The 20507-nt window shown below is 49.0% G+C and overlaps 1 protein-coding gene across 1 annotated transcript in view; it reads left to right on the plus strand.

The window, feature by feature from the left end:
- NAPEPLD (N-acyl phosphatidylethanolamine phospholipase D) overlaps positions 1 to 20507 on the plus strand; it is a 155583-nt gene that overhangs the window by 123511 nt on the left and 11565 nt on the right. The gene's annotated exons all lie outside the window — the stretch shown is intronic.

Raw genomic sequence — 20507 nt, forward strand, 5'->3', positions numbered from 1 at the left:
GGTCTCATCCCATATCCATTTTCTTTCTTTCCATTACTACTAGTGCCCCCCTCCCTCTACCCTGTATGTTCTCTGCTTCTATCACTCCAGTTTCTGCCATATTTTCGGTGCCCAGATCTCAATCTGACCTTCCTCCCCCTGTTTGACTCTAAACAAATTCACCCCTTCCAGCCGGTGGCTCTCTTCCTTTCTCTGTCAAGTCTTTCCCTCCTTCTATTTTGAGCCCTTCTTTCTCTTGTCGGGATCTTACCTACCCCGGTCGGTTAAATGGAAATACTGCTGTGTCGGTATTCAGTAACGCTCAGTACCTGCCCATTTAAAGTACTTTGCCCTACCCAGCAGGTAACTGCGGCTTTTCAGGGAGATGCTGTTCGACACCCCAAGTGACGTAGCTCACAAACACCCCTAACTTGTCTCTCAGGCAGCTTACTTTACCTACCTGCCAAGGTGTGTGGGTGTGTGTGTGTGTGTGTCATTTTTCATGCGCAGAATCTATTCTAAAACTCGCCGGACTGTCGGGTCATAGTTTTGCATTTTCTGTAAAAGGAACGCCTCGCTTGTGTTGGTTAAACTGGCTTTAACAACATTAGATGCAATTTACGTCGCATTGTATCTCACTGCTTGCTAAGTCCATGCAATGCGCTGTGTGGAACGGCAACATTGTTTGTTTTTGCGTTCAAATGCACGGGCCAGGGTTTATTTGCTTGAGTTTGGGCCCACACTACCCCTGAATTTCACTGCAACAGTTTATTGGTTCACATCTTTTTAAACTTAGTCCTTAATCAGGGCTTGCGTCGCTCCACTAACTGCTTTCTCAGCTCCCCACTTTGTCTGATTACTGACAGTGATGTTGGTGCACAGACCTTAATAGTCGAGCGCCCATTTGCATATTGCTTTGCATGCTGGATGTTGTAGTATATATTTTATTGTTAGCACTCTATTTTTTTACTTGTTTTATTTTGCTGGAGCGTTTGATGATACTTTCCATTATCCCTTGTCCGAGGCAGAGTGAATAAAGTTGACACATTCCCGTGTCCAAGCTGAAGGTTGTGTTTACTTTGCTCTAAGTATCTGTGAAATGTGGTCCCAGAGCCCGCACAGACGGGAGACACCAATGTCCCAGAGCGGCTTATCAGAGGAGCCGGCCTGGCCCGGGTCCTACATAAACAAGGCTGCATTCTTTCGCATTTAAATGAAAGGCCCGAAGCAGATTGGCCTAGCACTGCTGCTGTGGACGGGCCTTGGGTCCAGAGAGGGAGCTTCAGGCAACGACCCCCGTTAATTACTGGGTGTTAACATTCTGCCGCTGCGTTTATTTTCGGAATATACCGGGGTTCATAAAACGTCAGCTCGCATTCCTTTGCTGCACAGTTGTCCCCGTGCTACCAAAAGTGCTGTGTTGCCCACTAGGGTGGCTACCTTTCTGAAAATAAAATGTGGAGTTTTAGCTCCACCTACATTTTATTTTATTTATTTAAGCTTATATCGCGCACAGCTACCCACAATGGGTATCCCGGCGCCAGGGATAGACTATAGAAGAAAGGAGGGTGCATCACCTGACTTGAGGCCACAACCGACTATTGGCCACGCTTAGTAAAAAGCAGAGTCTTCAGAGCCTTACGGAAGCGGAGTAGGTTGGTCTCTGATTTTAGTGCCAGTGGGAGCGAGTTCCAATATTTAGGGCCCAAAGTAGAAAAGGAGCGGCCTCCCATTTTTGTCAGCTTCCATCTTGGCACTGTGACGTTGCCAGTGTCCGATGACCTTAGTGAGCGCAGGGGTCTGTAGGGTTTTACCAGCCCTTGAATATAGGCTGGGGCGCTGCCCTGCTTGGCCTTGAACATGTAACAGAGTGCCTTGAATTTAACACGTTCAGGGATGCTCAGCCAGTGAAGGTCACGCAAGGCGGCAGTGGCTGAAGTGCGTCTAGGGACGTTCTTTATCAGGCGCGCAGCCGCATTTTGCACAACCTGAAGCACATGTATGGTGGCATCTGCGCCCAAGTAGAGAATGTTGCCATAGTCCAGGCGTGATGTTACAAGTGCCTGGACTACGGTTCTGCGGGAGGAGAGGGGGAGCATCCACAGAATCTTATAAAGCCACCGCAGCGTTGAGAAGCAAATGGCTGCAACCTTAGTAGCCTGTTGCCTCATAGTTAGCCTGTCGTCAATAACGACACCCAGGTTACGAACTGCAGTAGATGGTGTTGGCGCATTTCCTAGTTCGATGGGACAATGGCGGGGACCCCAGAGATGTTTGTTCTGACCTAGAATGACCACCTCGGTCTTCTCCCCATTCAGCTTGAGACAGTTTCTCCGCATCCAGTCGGCCACAAGAATGAGGCCCGACTTGAGTGCTGAGATATTGTTCTCGTCTCTCCCTGATAGGGAGAAGACAATCTGGGTGTCATCTGCGTAGGAGAACAGGGTTAGCCCAGCCTGTTCAACTATGGTTGCCAAGGGTTTAACATAAATATTAAATAATAAAGGGCTAAGGATTGAACCTTGGGGAACGCAGCGGGTAGATGGGCAGATGGTGGAAGCTGCTTTAGAAGAAAACACTTGAAAGGTTCGGTCGTTAAGGAAAGACACCACCCAGGCCAGGGCCTGGCCTGCCACACCTAGAGATTTCAGAGAGTCAATGAGGATGGAATGCGACACGGTGTCGAAGGCTGCGCTCAAATCCAGCAGGATGAGCGCCATGGTGTTTCCCTGATCGACACCGTGCCTAAGACTCTCTGTTACCCCCAGGAGGGCTGTCTCAGTTGAGTGCCTAGGCCGAAAGCCCGACTGAGAAGGATGGAGAAAAGCAGTGTTTTCGACCAGTTTAGAAAGCTGGGAATTTATATGTCTCTCCAGTATCTTCGAAAAGATAGGCAACAAAGATATAGGGCGAAAATTGGCGGAGTTGGAAGAATCTGCACCCAATTTTTTCAGTAAAGGTACAACCATGGCGTGTTTCCAAGGTTGGGGGACATGGGCCTCACTCAGAGAAGCGTTTAGTAATTTGATAATGATGGGGTGAGTGAGGGGATCTAATTGTTTTAGTATTTTGGCCGGGAGAGCGTCCCGTGGGGAGCCCGATCGCGCACTATTTAAACAGGAGATAAAGGAAGTGGCATCTAGAGGCTGCCAGGTAGTGATTACTGCATCAATGGCGGTATTCTCCGGTACCTGGACCATATCAGGGGCAGTGGAAGTAGTCCCTGGGAGTGTAGTAAAATGGTCGTAGATAAGATCAACTTTATTTATAAAGTAATCTGCTAAGGACTGACACTGGGTGGCATCAAGTGCCGGAGGGGGAGGAGTAGAATTTGCACCAGTCAATTTTTTAACAACGGAGAATAGCACCTTTGGGCAATTTTGTGCATCAGTCACTGTTTTTTTAGTGTAATCTGCTTTAGCAGTTTTACAGCTATTGTGGTACTTTTTCAAGGCTTCTTTATATATGACTTTGCGTGAAGGGGAATAGCCTTGCCTCCATTTACGCTCCAAGGTCTTACATTGTGAGCGGAGGCTTTTAAGTTGTTCCGAGTACCATGGAGCCGGGGGATGGTGTGAAAGTGCAGACTTCGATGTCATCGGTAGCGCCAAATTGACAGCATTAGTTAGCCAGAGTTCAGTGGCGCAATTGAGTGCAGCAACTGGTAGTTCAGCGCACGGGAGTGTTTTGATCAACAGCTTATTGAGTTCTGGCATGTTGATCTTCCCCCAATTCCGAGCTGGCCTCGCAGTTTCCACCTCAGGTCTTATTGCTGTTTCAGCCATATCTAAGGAGAAGGGGACAGCTAAGTGGTCGGACCAGGCAATTTGTAGGGCTTCACGAGAACAGTCTAAAGACAGATTGGACAGAATCGGGTCCAATAAAGACCGGCACAATGTGTGGGACCTGTGTTTTGAAGTTGAAGATTAAAAGCTTCCAGGATGGAGAGAAGCTGATTCCTATAAGGGCACTCGTGGTCGTCTAGATGTATATTTAGGTCCCCTAAGATCGTAAAATTCGACGCTTTAAGCATTACTGGAGCTAAGAAATCCGGTAATGATGTTATCCATGAGCTCGCTGTCCCAGGGGGACGGTATACCAATAATCCTGACAGCGTGAATTGGGGGGTAATGGACAGTTTAAATAGGGCTGAATCACAATCTTTTTGAGTGGCATCTACCAATTTACAAGTGTATGCATTCTTGTAAATAATTGCAATTCCACCACCCCTGCCAGAAACTCTATCCTGACGAAGAATGGCATAATTGGAGGGAATAGCATCTGCAATATCCGGACCTAAAGGCAATGTCTCGTTTACAACACCTAATCATTTATTCAAATTGAAATATACACACGTCTTTTGTGTGATTTAAATAACATTTGTTGCCACACAGGCACAGGTCCTAAAACACGCATTTGCAATGCAATAGGTCTCGCATTTGCGAGAGTTTGAGCTAATGGCATTGTAAATGACACTGCCTTTTATTTATCGGTTTGTAAAAACCAACACATAATAAAAAAGGCATTGTCATTTACAATGCCATTAGCTCAAACTCTCGCAAATGCGCGACCTATTGCATTGCAAATGCTTGTTTATTTTATTACCCAGAGCAAAAATTCCCTGAACAGGATAAACCGAAGTTCAAAAATAGTATTTACTCACATTTCTCTGACAATATGTTTCGAAATGTGTTAGGAACGGCAAAACTTCACCCACCCAAGTGTTCTCACACAATGAAAAAGTATCTCTACCGTGGCTGGGCCTGTCATAGAGGATGGGAACCGTCCAAATTCCTGTTAAGTCAATATAATGTCATTGTGGTCTTCACATGTTCACAATTTTGGCCTATTGCTCTTTCGTGCGGTGGGCTGACCTATCCATGTGATGCACTGTTATCGGGAGAGGTATGGGGTCACTAGAAAAGTCAGGATATTATGATTATGTTTGTATCCATACTTTGGAATTTGTAGGGGATATTGTATAATACAACATGTGATTCATGCAAGCAACATCACTATTGATTTTCCTGTGCCCTAGATTTCAGCATTGTCGGGGTTTCGTTATTTCCCGTAGTAAACAAAAAGAGACAATGAACGGAGCGCTGAAACTTTTCAGACCCCCCCCACCCCCTCCCAGTCACTATTAGATCTGGGTTGAATCCATCATCGTTTTTTAGCTCACTTTGCCACCCCAGTTCAGACCAAGGCATATGCAAATTAGTCTTGACCCTGTGCCTCATGGGAACAGTCAGCCCGAACTGCCAAGCAAGATCTTCCCTTGACTGGAAACAAGCATCCTGGGACTGGTTTCGGGGTAACACCCCTCATCAGCCAGGCTAGCTTGAATCCAGTGGCAAAGTGAGTAAGGGACCCTCGTCTGGGCATACCCTTCCAACTTAGGGCGAACAAAGGAAACCCAGAGACAATTAACGGAGCGCTGAAACTTTTCAGACCGCCCCCTGTGTCCCTCCCCCTTCCTGTCACTATTCGATCTGGGTTGAATCCATTATCGTTCTTTAGCTCACTTCGCCACCCCAGTTCAGACCAAGCCATATGCATGTGTCCCCCGTAGTGTCCGCTAATGCTGTATCCAAATGCGGCAAACATCCCCAAACCAATCTCACAAAAAACATTCTGTGATGTGTAGAATGTGAAACCATGCTCAAACTCATGGAAAATACTCCTGCGCATATAAACCTACACTGGGATTTGGGGCAAGCCTTGGGAAGAATATGTTTCTGTGTGAGGAAGACTTAAGGAAATAACTGTTTTTTGGGGACAAAAAGGTTGAAATTATGAATAATGTCTTGATCTTGCGCATAGACAGACAGCGTGAAGTAGGCTTTGGTACTCAACAATGGGTACCTTATGATGTGTAAATGTTAACAGTATATGTTATGGTCTGATTCCGCAGAGCTCAGGGGTGAGATACTGTGAACAAAAGACTGGTAGCCTGAGCCAGGATTTCTCGTTTAGCGGTTTGCCAAATTTCCAAAATACACTGCACCTAGTTTATCGCCTGTGGGCACAGTAATCCATTGAAAACCCATACTTGTTGGGCACCCCATGCTCTAGGAGATCCAAAAGAAGACATTGTGGGGTCAGCTCTTGGCAGGGATATGATTTTGCACACGACTTAAGGGAATTTTGATGTTTTGGAAAAAATGCTACAAATCTGAACATCTAGTTCATTGTGTTGTGTTTGTCACCCGCTGAGGGCAAGAGAGGTTTGGCTTGCACCAATAGATTTCGTAATTCATTCATAATTTAAAAATATATAGGTTTTACAATTCACATATTGTCTAAAGTTTGAAATCTGTCATCAAATGAATAGTGCACGTTAAACAATGATTCTGTCAGAACAGAATGAACTGCAATAATATTACATAATAGATTGTGCAGAATACATTCTCTAAGAAAATCCACACATATTTAGTATTGCCGCACTCCAGACATTCAGGGCAACTTTCCCTTGCTTAGCGTTCTGGCATCTATGCGTTTCCAGTTGAGAAATTAAACAAAATATTGAGCAAATGTGTTAAAAAAGGAAAATAGACACAATTTTTAATATATCTTGAGACTGCAATATGATATTGATGCAGGGTTTGCACCAATATACAGTCCTGAATGTGCTGTTGAAAAACAAAAACTATAGTTTAAAGAGGTACATGAGTTTCAAAAACTTCATGCTGAGTTTTTGAAAAATGTTCCGGCACAGAGATGTTCAGACACCGCAGTAGCTAAAGGATTAAAGATCTTTGTGTGGCTATTATAAACCTTTTAAACTCGTTTTAGAAAATGTTAAGCAAGAAGGAATGTTTGATACTGTAACTAGGGTGTTTGATTCCTTTTGGCGTTCAGTTTTGTGGATGGTGGATTTGTATAGATCTTCCTGCCCCTCTAAAGCCTAGAGAAAAAATGGTTAAACTATGGATGGGCTGCACCTTCCAAGAGTTGCAAGGTTTCTACTCCCTCAACCATGCGCAATTTTATAAATATTTGCAGCTTCGACACGTCTTGCCCCCACTCATCCCCATGGGCACCATAACACCGGAATTCAGCCCCTTGGAGACCAAGCTTCTCATGGGAGCCCTAAGGAAAGGGAGAGTCTCCCAAATTTACAGATCTCTAGTAAATAACTCGCCTACTAATCTAGATCAACTGAGGCTCTGTGGGAAAGATGGCTGGGCCCCCTGGAGGATGAGGACTGGAGAGACGCCCTCATGGCTCCTTGAACAATCGCCATCTCAGCAAGACTGCGATTAATTCAGTTCTACTACCTTCGCTGTGCATACCTTACCCCTGATAGGATTCATTGAGCAGGGGATTTGCAGAGCCCTAGTTGCCCCCAAAGCCGAGACACGCCTGCAGATATCTATCACATGGTATGGTCCTACAAGATTATAACGCAGTATTGGAAACATGTGGGTGTGGAACTGACTGAGGCATTGGGATAGCAGGTTCCCCTTACATTCTTGATCCTGGGCTTGTGGGAGGCACAACGGTGGACCGGGCCTTTTGGAGGACAGCCACCATGGTGGCCAAAAGAGACATTGCAACCAAATGGAAAGACCCCCCCGCCCGCCTACAATCTCTCAATGTCGTAGGGGATTGGACTAGTGTGCTGCTCAAGAGAAGCCAGTGTACGAAGCACGGGGATGCCTGGCCAAACACAAGAAAGTATGGGGCAAATGGCTAGGTTTTCTAAACTAGGGCACAGAGAGGGAGGGCCTAGATTTGGTCTAGGGGCTGGGATGAATATGTGTACAGTAATTGATGAATCACATCGAAATGCTGTCATAATTTTATGTGTTAGACGGTTTACATCTTGTTAAAATTAATAAAATTGAGTATCATAAAAACTGTAGGTGGTTTATGTGTAGTCTCTATTAAGTTCCAGATGTTAAAGGCTAAGGCGTCCTGACTGAAGGCTTGAACCAGTCTTCTTGAAATTAGAAACTCGCCAATTGTTGTAAAACTAAAGATGTCTCAGGTTCAGGCAGCTAAAAAATTCTATTTATGTCAAGTGGTGAGTAGGGATTTTGTTAATAGCACCTGATTTTCTTGAAATGCGTCGATTTTCAGTGTTAAGATTCTGATCCAAATTTTTACATTTTGTATATTTACATGCCTGAGTAATACATAGCAAAGATAGCATGAAAGCAATAGCAGATATTTATTTCCCCTACAGGTAGTCTTGCAGTGCTGCTTCGTATATTGTACCTGTTCTAGTCATTAGATAAGTTTTGTCAGAGTGGGCCTTGAAGTAACACAGAAAGTAATTGTTTGTCAAAACGTGGTAAATTCCTCTTATGGGTTGTCTTTGGCTTGACTGATAATGCCTCCCACATCTTTAATATATGGTATTACCAGTGTAAAGTGTGAAGACGAGCAAGAGCATGGAAAAGTGAAGTGAAATGTTGTTCTGAAAGTTCATATTCTATTAGTCTGTTCATCTTCAATCTGTGGCTTGTTACTGGCATCTAAATCTGAACCGTGTGCTTTTTGGGGGAAGCAGTGTCTGGTGGAGGCTACAGTACATTCTGCCGCCATCACCATTCTGTTCTCCAGAGGTGGATCAGGCTTACTGGAAGACATTAATAACAACTCAACTGAATACGAGTCTAAAGATTGTGGTTAACCAAGGTTGAATCCCATGAATGTCGGTTCTCTCCCTTCAATGGGGCTTTAGCATGGGAGAAATGTACAGACTTGGACTGTACACTGTGACGAGCTCTGGGAAATCCTGATGGAGGTGAATAGGTCTGTTGTTCAAGTGTTAAGTGTAGGAGATGGAAGGCATGGTTAAGTCAGCAATACATTAGGAAGTACCGATCGATGCTAAGTGGCCAGGTGTCTACTGTAAATAATTCCACCAGGGGCGTGGTGTCTACTGAGGCCTCTAGAGGCAGAAGCATGACTTGAAAATCAGCAAGTGATCTCCTAGCAGACGGTTGGGAGAGGTTTGTGCAGGCTGCCTGGTTCAGAACACACCATGTTATTTCTGTTGCTGACCTTGACTGTGACCAGATCCGGGATACATACCAGGAAATGGACTAAAGCTGCATTGCTGGACTCAGTTTTAGGTGCCTAGGTGGGGGTCACAAGTTACTCCTTACTACAAGGAGAACAAAGCCACAGTGAATGTTGCGTTACTTGAATGGAATGATGCCTTAAAGGTAGTTAAACATGGAGTTAAGTCTTAAAACTGAATATGGAGTTAAAACAACAATTAACTGAAAAATATTAGAAAAACAAGCTGAACTTAACGACTTTGAAAACAGAATAGTATCTTAAGCAGATATTAGCAAATGTAAATTGATGAAATGACATACTATGTTGCTTGACAGGCTTAATGGGGTTAGCTCCAAAGAGCAAGTAGCCAGGCAGCAGTTAGAGGGGGACAAGGCTGGACAGATGTCCCTCGGGCCGGCATACTCGCTGTGTCCCGAGGAACTCACCCCCGGGACACAGCAATTCCCCTGCCCACATTGGCAGGGAAACTTTGGTTTGCTCCCGCCTGGCGTGAGCAATTTTAAAACTTCCATCAGGCTGGAGCTTTAAAAATGCTCCTGCATGCAGGAAGCAGACTTTTGATATGTTTCTCTGCCTGCATTGATGTAGGCAGGGAAACTGATCAAGATATTGCTCCTAGCGCAGAGGGAGCAGCATAAATTGCTTGCGGGCAGGTGCAATGCCGGCTCACGCAGTATACAGGGAGCCAGTTAGGGCAGCAGAAGCCCAAAGGGTCCACCCTTTGGTGCAGCGACACCCACCTTTTCAAGGAGGTGGCCCCAGGGGATAGGGTCCCCAGAGCCTAATATGGCTCAAGCCACGCAGCCCCCTCCTCTTCGAAAAAAATACAGTCACAGTTCTCCCTGTTAATTGCTGCTGAGTATGCAAAGGTGCCAAATAACCTACAAGCTCCAGCTGTTTGGCCCCGCCCACTTAACTTTTGTAGTATGCAAAGGTACTCCAGCCATTTTCCAGGCTGATGGACTGTGGGTTTTCTTTACAAGTGAACGATGAAAAGCAATACGAAATCCATGATGGAGGTCAATGCATTGTTGAATTATTGAAGACAATCTCTTCTGTAGTGACTGTCCAAGACCAATAAAGGAAGGGCGAGGGGGGGGGGTTGGGGTGGAACGCGTGATCCCCCTCGCTAAGTTGTATTTCCCCCGCACATGATTAAATATGGGGAGGGGGTCGTGCGCCCCCCTCTCCCAGAGTCAGTGACTGTACTTTAAAGGTAGGGGACCACGTGCCACACCCACCCTCCCCCGCCTGAGCCTTTATTGGCTTTGGGGGGCTCCCATCCCCAGAGCCATCTCACTTGCTGTGTCCCAGGGAGCTTACCCCAAGAATACAGCAGTTTTCCTGCCTTCTGGGAACAGACTTTTGATCTCTTTCGGGCAGGGCACCCGCAGGGAGCAGCATGAATAGTTTCTCCTTACGAGCTGGAGCAGTGCTGGATCCTGCAACCTGATGGGAGCCTGTTGGGGAAATGGGGGCCCTAGGGCTCCGCCCGCCGTCCTCTGCATGGTGGGTGGGTGCCCTTTGTGGACAATGTGGCATCCAGCTTTTAACAAGCATTTACAATGCAACGGTTTCGCCTTTGTAAAAGTTAGAGCTATTGGCATTGTAAATGACAAATTTTGTATTTATGTGTTGGTTTTGAAAACAGATAAATAAATGGCATTGTCATTTACAATGCCAATAGCTTAATCTCCCACAAATGCGAGACCTATTGCATTTGCACACACACACAGAGCACAAACACACACACAGAGCCACAAAACACACACACAGACAGAGCCACCCACAGAGTCATTCACATAGAGCCACCCGCACACACAGAGCCACCTACACAGAGCCACCCTCACACAGACAGAGCCACCCTCACACAGACAGAGTGGGGGGGGGGCACCTGCACAACGAAGAGGAGCGAAGGAGCGGGGTGGGGGGGAGGGACACCAGCACAACCAGGAAGAGCGGGGGTGGGGGTGACGGACACCAGCACAACCAGGAAGAGCCGGGGTGGGGGGTGACAGGCACCAGTACAACCAGGAAGAGCGGGGGTGGGGGGGGGACGGACACCAGTACAACCAGGAATAGCGGGGGTGGGGGGTGACGGACACCAGCACAACCAGGATGAGCGGGGGTGGGGGGTGACGGACACCACCACAACCAGGAAGAGTGGGGGTGGGGGGTGGGGGACACCAGTACAACCAGGAATAGCGGGGGTGACAAATATCTTTTACACAAGGGGGCCTGAGGTTTTAAGAGCAGTGTGACCGACTGAAGGACAGTGCACAAGCGGCCATTGTTCTGCTGGGAAGCCATCTCCACACTGCTGCCCATCACAACCAGGAAGAGCGGGGTGGGGGGGGACGGACACCAGCAGAACACTACACTTGCACCAAGATTGAAAGCACGGCCCGGCCCTTACAGCAGTCTCAGTAGCAGGGGCCCACTCACTGAGGATGCTCCAACCTCCTAATCACAAGTACATCCCGGGACAGAGTTTTGCAGCAGAATAGCGCCCCAGGGGAGGTGTGAGTTTCCATGAGATAAGGGGCAGGGTGAACCACTCCCCCCGTTAACTGGAGGAGCATTGGTTCAGCCAAAGAGAGCAGATTTGGACACATTAGGCCCGGACACCAAAACAAAATCGCCCCCTGTTAGCGAACTAGAGAGCTAAAAAAGAGACCCACATTTGCAAATTAGGCCGGTTTTGAACTTGTGTGTGGGTATTTGCAAGGTATGGGAGGCTGCAGGCGTTTGTGCTTACACCAGGCAATGTGTGTGGTAATACCAGGACAATCAGCAGTAAAAACCACCTTCGGACCATAAAACAGGTTCTCAGACAGGCAAAAGTGGCCCACACGCTGATCTGTCAGGGCAGTCCATCCGACACTGGCTGATTGCTCCAAGACCAGTCCGACCCGGGTCTCCCTGCGTCCTCCGCGCGAAGTGCTTGACGGCGAGGCAGGGGAGCAGGCATGGCATGGCATGGCATGGCATGGCATGGCATGGCATGGCATGGCATGGCATGGCATGGCGTGGCGTGGCGTGGAGGCAGGGGAGTAGGCATGGATGGCATGGGAAGGAGGCACGATAGTCTCCGAATGCTGCGAGAGATGGATGAGAAATTAGGGAAGAGAGTGAAAGAGATGCAGAAAAATAGAGTGAGTGAGCGGGGTGGAGCAGTAAGAAGTGCCGAGAGTGCGGTGTAAGTGAGAGGCTTGACGAATCCTAGAAGATTGCAAAGGAGACATTAGTGGCGAGATGTGAATGAAGGAGGAGTGATAGGGAATGGGGAGAGTGACTGAGGGAAAGAGTAAAAATAACCAAATAGATGGTTAGGTAGATCTGTCCAATCATCCTTTTCACGTGTACGTCTACTTGTTTGCGGCACCGAGACGCTCTACTGGGGTAGCTATTGTACTTTACATGAATCTTCATTTATACTTACATTCGGGACATTTTAGGGCTCTGGAGTTTGCCAGTTCTACCTCCTATTTTAGTAGAGCGCAGATTTACCCGGAAGCGAGTCAATGCTCCACGTGATGGATACTGATCTGCCATTGGTGGAACGTCATTTTAGAACGTGCCCGGAAATAGTGATGAGGGCTATGTTAACCAACCGGATGTTCCTCTATTTTGTTGTCCGGCTTTGACATCGATGTCGATGCCTCTGTGATTTACTTAGGGGGAATGACAGACACCCATGTGATGCTCTAGACATGAGGGGTTGAGAGGGAAACGCACGAGCCACGTGTTGATTAGACCCCTAGGGCTGGGTCACTGGTTCGACCACCTCCTTTGTAGATGAGACAGCTGTCTGTGTCTGTAGGGGGATTGATGCGAGAGAGCCTGCACTGGAAATACACTGCTGCTTCCTGTGGGTGGAAGGGGGTGCGTGGCTGTACACTGTGAGACACTGCTAGCCCAATCAATCACATGGCAATACAGGGGGTCAAATACATGCATATGCAGTAAGTTCCCTGGCTGGCAATTGTCAAGCGGACTCTACATCAGGCTGAGGCCTCAAATAACATGACTGTGGCATTGGCCGAAGCTTGGTAGAATGGGTTTATAGAGACGGTGACTGGTGCACTCTTAAATCCGATCTATGTACATTATGCCTGCACTCTGCCTCACTGGTGAAGGCAGGTAACACTGGTGCACCACAGACTAACCACAAGGACAAGTGAAGGGTAGACATGGTCTATCAGCTCAGCAACCAGAGTTGTTGTAATCCGTCCAATTCCACATCTGCAAATTGTGTGATCGTGGGCACCTCCGTTGAACTCTTTTTACTTCTCCACGAACATCTTCCTTATCGGGAGCACTTACAAACAGGCCTAGTCCAGCGTTAACGGTGGTGTGAAGCTAAGATGAACATAGAATCGTAAACGGAAGTCCTGCAAACACAGCAGATGGTCCTTCGTGTCCTGTGAAGTATGTCCTCACACCTGCCCAGTGTGAGCCTGAGTTCCTCGAGTGAGGCCACGTGCAGCGGCCAGGACATAAATCCTGGCACACAGACGGCGCACAAGTACGACCAGTTTAATGCGGCGAGAAGTGAGTGCGAACAGGGCCAGCGACCGCATCACTTTACCCCTGGGCCTGCGCCGGGACTCGTGGATGCGCACCCCCGGCGCCTGGAGCGTGCCTCAGCTGCAGCGCCGGCCCGTCTGGTAATACAGAGCACTGCTTCTTTGCAGAAACAGCGAATTACTGAGGGTCCCAGACTGGGGTAGCGTCTAAAATCAGCCTGAGCGTGATAGGCGCTAGGCGGAGATGCAAGCATCAGTGCCAGAATAGCACCCCAAGCTTCGCTTTAAAAGGCTGCCAGTCCTCGTGAGGAGTGCTAAGCAGGGTTTACTACACAGCTGCCGAGGCCCAGCTGGAGGGAGAGGAGGGGGGGAGGGGGTTGGTAGCTGGGAGGGGCGGGCAGACATCCCATACGAGGCAGGTACAGTGACTTTAGATTCTGTCAACAGACGTGCCAGCACCTATAACTCTGAAGCCACGCCCCCGTGCTGGCTGGTCATGAATACTGCGTTCCGTCAGTCTTTTAAATCTGGGTGAATGGGCTACAGCAGCTCCAGGCCCTGCCGACACCCCATTACTGAGACTTAGCGCATTTTTTGCATTCTCCTATAGGTTTGGGATCCCGTCTGTTTACAGCGCCTCGAGGGCTCGGAAGCAGAGCTATACAAGCACAGGATCTAACCAAAACAAGCCGTCTGTAGGTCAACCGCAAATACCAAAATACAAACCAAGCATCTATGAGTGTAGACTTCGCATTCGCCAGCAGGGGGCAGTGAATGCTTTACACCGTACACAAACACTGTTTGTATGTACTCAGCGCACATCGTCCTCTCTCAAAGCACATTACCAAGATTACACCCACAAGGGTAAACATATCAATATATTGAATAACATCAAAACAATACCCGAACTCTGACCTGTTTTGGGGACTGAAGAGGAGGTAAGCAGTAGCTGTCGGACACAAGAGGGTCAAGGCACCCCGGACTCCTCCCCACCGCCCCACCCCAGGAAGGTAGCAAGGTGCGTCTTCGGAGGAAGTGACCACCGACTTTCTACAAGGTGCGCCGGGCCACCTGGAGAACTCGTCGGGGACTCTGTCAGCCGCAGTTTACTCCCTCCACAATCCTAGCTTCTTGGTCTGATAAAATTGATTGGGGCAAAATAAGTCCAAATGTGGAACTAGTGGGCTGCAGTGTTTCAACAAATGTTGAACAATGACCATCACAAATATATTCAAATTATGAACCACGCAGCTCAACATTTACATCTGATATTTCAAAAGTGGACCCGTAGTTTATAAAATAAAACTATGCCTTTAAATGTCTGCAGTTTTCAGGCCTCCGCGCCACTCCCTGTGATCCTGCCTGGAGACTGGCTGCCGTCCAGCGCCACGAGGAGGACATGGAATCTTTCTGGGCATGTCATGAGTCCCCGAGGGGAAAGCTCTCCCTCCTATTACTGTATCTCTGTCGTCAAATGTGCAAACATTTCTACATCTCACTCCTTTCTCCTTTACCCTTTGCAAAGGATTTTGAGATTCTTATAACATTTATTTCTACTTTTACGGCGCTGTTCTGCCTGTAAGGCATCAGGGCGCTTTAAAAAACCACAAGAGAAGGTTACAATGCAACGTAAAGTTGGGATTGAAGACGATCGACAAAACTCTGAGCAGGTACAGGAGAGGAGACTACAGGAAACCGAGACCAGCAGACCCCGAGACCCGGCTCGTGTCTGCACGTCAGCCACGAACAAATGATCAAAAGAAGCCGTCCCAAAAAAAAAAAAATCCGCCCACCGCCAGAATGATGTTTACAAAAGGGGCGGAGAGCGAAAAAAATCGCTGGAACGCTCACGAATCTGCTCCGGCAATGACGGACAGATCTCTCTTCCAATGGCTATCCTCCATTTATGGAGCTAGCCAATGGAAGAGCAGGCGGGACAAAGCCCCCGTACTGCTTCTCAAAAGATTTCGCCTGCGCGAACGCTGCTGCGCAACGGACGCCAGGCAAAACCTAAAAAGGAGGCCCGGGAGATGGGGTCCCTGGGTCCAAAATAGGCTTGTGGAGGGGGGCCAGGCCCCCCCCCCCCCCATTTAAAAACAAGCACTAGCAAAGACAATAGGTCTCTGCAATCCGAGAACTATTGCCTTTGGCAATGTCAATGATCTATAGTTTAATGAATCGATTAAAACATCTGTTATGTACTTCACATTGCTACGAAGAATGTTGAATCAAGCTCAATGCAAAACATAAATTATGTGAAAATAAGTGAATTGGCAAATTAGAAAAAAAGAAACTGGTCATACAGGTATAAAACACTTCAATATTATATACATGAAAAGCAATATCGTTCTATCAAGGATATTATTTGAACAATGAATTGCTTCTACCCAGGTTGTGTGCGATTTAATATCTGAGAGAGTGTGCGGGTGGTGCGCTTATGTGCAGTTTGTTGTGTGTGTGTTGTTTTCGAATATTATTATTATTTCTCTTTGCTATTTATGGGAATACGAGACACTGGCTCATTTCCAATGCAGGATGCATTTGAATAATACATGACATTATCTGCAGCTAGCATCATGATGAGATGATCAGATTTGAAATAAAGTAAGAAGTTTTCTCGTGTGTGCTTGAAGTGTTCAGCTGTTCATAATCTATAGCTTTAACAATTTATCATCAAAGCTGGTGTCTTTTTGCCAATTTATCAAAGTGCCCATTGGATGCATATGATCAAGCCCAAGTATATGTTCCCAACATTAGCACAGACTATAGCCAGTGGACTATTGCATGCAATTACAGTGCACGAGACAGACAAAGATTGATAGTGCCTACTCTTCGCAACACACAGCCTGCTAATGGGGGTTGAAGGCCTTAATCCGCTTCCGTTTAACACTGCATCACTTCATTTGCTGAAGACAACACAATAGCAAGTGGGGAAGAGTGTTAAATAAAACCACGTGGGAAAGCGCCCGGGTGGGGGGGGCGGGGGGGGGGGGATAGAGACGGCCTGCAGATACACTCGTATTGAGTGCCAGAGAGCTTTTATGGTCATTGTTTAATATGTACTGAATGAAGCTTTATGAAATTAATGAGTGCCAGAGATAGCAAATTTAAAAACAAGATAGTAAGTGCTACTTTGGAATGCATAGTAATTGTGCATTCCATAGGAGTGCCGGACACCTTATATGCTGATGTAATCAAATCTTAATTTAAGATTTGATTAGATCAGCATAATATAAAGCTGAGAATGTAGTGTAAGGGCTAGAGTGGCGATCTTGTACCTGGGAAACCGGTTTTAGTCTTGGTTGGGAGGCTCAACATTCTGTGATTCTTGGCTAATCGCTTACATTTTATGTCTTTGTGCCTGTGAATGTGTCTGTCTTAATGGAACTTGTGCTCCATTAAAGCGATTGCGCTATGTAATGGAACTGGTGGTCCTGTAAAGCGACTGCTCCATGTAAAACTGCACACAAAAAAACGGAGGGGGGGTGGTGGTGGTAAACAAACACAAGGGCGTGCAGGAGGGCAGAAGGAATACATACCGTAAACATTCTAGTTACATGTTGTCTGCAATTAACTAAGCTGGAAGCCTCCTCAGTTGAATGTTAGTGCCACTGAGAGACAGTGCCTTCAGCAATCCCAAAAGTTGTTGTTTGATCAGACGTTTTGGTCTTGCACTGCAGCACTATCTCACGCCGTATCCCAACACAGCTTTCTTCAGTTTAATTATATTCAGGCAGTCCGTGACAGCGAAGCCTGTGCCATGCTCATTCGATTAGCTTGCCATATACGCGCTACCAAGAATGCCGCTTGTAAAAGCAGGCGTTCCATACTGTGTAGAATTTAATACAGTACAGATAGGTCGCAACTAGAGCGCCACTCTATTCTTCATAGGCTGCATAAGCGCATAAAAGGGTGCTTGTGCAGTCTATGAAAGAATAGAGTGGCGATCTTCTTTAGACCGCTATCTTTACTGTATTAATTTCTACACAGTATGGAGCGCATGCTTGGCAATACAAGCACTAGGAATACACATGCTCCCAAGAATGACACTTGATAAAAGCATGCACTCCATACTGTGTAGAAATTAATATAGTACAGATTGCAGTTGTAATGAGCGCCACTCTATTCTTCCATATACAGCAATCTGAAAGAAACAGGTTAGTATTAGATTCCTTACCTTAGAATATCCCCAGGTGTCAGACTGGATTCGGAAACTTTTGCGTAGCAGTACCCTTGCGCGTCGGTAGGCGTCGTCTGCGGCTCCGTGTCCGTCGTAGGCGTTGTTGGTGCCGGGATTACGTCGCCGGAGTACTTAGACGCCGCCCTCGCGCGCTGACGTCAGTTATTCTTTTTTCCGCGCCAGCAAGCGCCGATCCGGAAAAAGTGGTACCCTTAGTCAATTTTTGAATAAACTTTTTCGATCATTTTTGATACTTTTTCGAAGTCTAACGACTCTGACGGTGCCGGTAGGGATGCCCGGGTTCAAACCCTGCGCCGACTGCGACCAACTGATGTCTATTACCGACCCCCATCGCCGGTGTCTTCACTGCCTGGGCCTCGACCACGACGACAAGGCCTGCTCCGACTGCCGGGCCCTGACGTCCAAAGCTAGACGGGAGCGGTCCCACAAGCGACTCGAGCTCCGGCAGTCGGCCCCGCGCCGCTCGAGTTCCCGGTCCGCAAGGAGGTCAAGGGACCGGTCACGGAGTCGGAGCCACCATAGCTCCGGGAGTCGTCCTCGGTCTTCGGGCTCGAAGTCCTCCGGTAAGCACAAGAAGTGTAAGAGACGTCATCGCTCTTGCGACTCACCCCGATGCTCGCGTGACGTGGCCGGGGGTTCGGGCGACACTGCCCTCGCGGCCTTCCTCACGGCCATGAGGTCGCTCACTCCTCCGTCGGACTCCGTGGCGCCTTGGGGCCCAGCGGCCCGACTGGGGGCCCCAGCGGGTCAGGTGCTTCTGTCCCGACGCCGCCGGTGACTTTGGTCCCGGCGCCGCAGGCCCCCACAGAATCCGGTTCTGGATCTGGGTCGTCGCCGGTCGACCTTACGACCTCGCCGGCACCGGCCCCCAGGGCGGCGCCGTCCCTGATCCCTCCCTCGATTCGGGTCTGACGCCGGACCAGCGCCGCTCTTGACGCTGATGGGAGATTTCTACTTCTATGACCCGGCCCCATCCTTTGGTCCTGAGTTTCATGAGATGGGTGGCGAGGGGGATTGGGAGGGGTCTGAGGACGCTCTGGCACAGGAGTTCCAGTCTTATCAGGACTGGACAGGTGAGCTAGGGAAGGCCAGTGGTCTGGACACCTCGCCGGACACTGGTTTTGTCTCCCCTCCTACCGTGGCTACGGAGGAGGGGGCTGCCTATAGTGTGGTGCTGACGGGGGCGGCCAAAGCCTTGGCCTGGAGCTCCCTGTCGCGGCCGTGAGGACTAACCTCCTCACTGAGGCCCTTAAACCGCAGGCAAGCTCGGCCGAGCCTCTGCTGCCGTTTAATGAGGCCTTGTCTAACGTTCTTCTGGGCACTTAGTCCAAGCCCGCTGCAGGTCAGCCTGTAGATAGGAACGTGGCCAGACGCCACCGCCCGGCTCCGGGCGACCCTTGCTTCCTGTCCCCCCAACCCACCCCCGAGAGCCTGGTCATCCAGGCTAACTCCCAGACCGCATTCCCGACTGCTCCCCCTGATCGGGAAAAAGGAATTCTCCTCCCTGAGTTTGGCGTTGGGGTCTGTCAACACCGTGTGCCTCTTGGGCCGTTACACCCACTCTCTGTGGGACACGGTCGCGGACGTGCTGCCACAATGTCCGGAGGGGATCCGGTCTAAACTGGCCCAAGCCCTTGCGGAGGGTAGAGATGCGGCATGGTATTCCATCCGGTGTGGGCTGGATACCACGGACTCACTGGACAGAGCGATGGCAACGACGGTGGCGATTCGTCGCCACGCCTGGTTGAGGTCCGCTAACTTTTCGGCTGATGTCCAAAACACCCTTATGGACATGCCGTTTGATGGCCGTCGCCTCTTTGGCGACAAGGCAGACCATGCGCTTGAGCGCTTTAAGGACTTCAGGGCTACGGCCAAGTCCTTGGGCCTCTCGGCCCGTGCCAGCAAACGGCTGCCTTTCGCGGCCAAGGAAGGGGCGCCCCCATACGCCCTGCCAGCCACGGGCCGCAGACTACCGTCCAGCACGGTGGCGGACGTGGAGACCACTGTGGCGGCGGTCGGGGACAACAGCGTTGCCAGTCCACACCTGCCCCTGCAGCATCCGCCTCAAAACCCTCCTAGTCTGAGCTTTCAGGTCCATGTGACGGCAGTAGGGGGCAGGGTTAGCCATCACCACCTCCACTGGCGCACTGTCACATCGGACAAGTGGGTGCTGCAAATCGTCCAAAGGGGCTACTCCCTCCCCTTCGAGGCGACCCCTCCAGCCATGACACCGCAGTACCACCGCGTGTCTGAGGATCATTTGAAACTTCTACAAGAGGAAGTTATGGTCCTCTTGGCCAAGGGGGCCATTGAGCGCGTTTCTGGGCCAGAAGTAGGGTGTAGTTGTTACTCCCACTACTTTCTGGTACCCAAGAAGGGCAAAGGGGGCCTATGCCCTATCTTGGACCTGCGGAACGTCAACGGCTTCCTCCGGAAGGAGAAGTTCAAGATGCTGACACTGGCTCGGGTCTTAGCTGCCCTGGACCCAGGAGACTGGATGGTAGCGTTGGACTTGCAGGACGCTTATTTTCATATCCCCGTCCTGCCGATTCACCGGCGTTACCTGCGGTTCACGGTAGGCCACGAGCACTTTCAGTTTACCGTGCTCCCCTTCGGCCTTACCAGCGCCCCGCAGGTGTTCAGCTCATCTGCACAGGTTAGGGGTTTCAGTCTTCCCCTACCTCGACGACTGGTCGTTGAAGGCGGGCTCGCCCCAGTCGTCAGCCATCTCCAGACTACGGCCGACCTCCTGCACCTGCTGG

Source organism: Lissotriton vulgaris, chromosome 1_1, assembly GCF_964263255.1.
Source record: "Lissotriton vulgaris chromosome 1_1, aLisVul1.2, whole genome shotgun sequence".
NCBI classification, from domain to species: Eukaryota; Metazoa; Chordata; class Amphibia; order Caudata; family Salamandridae; genus Lissotriton; species Lissotriton vulgaris.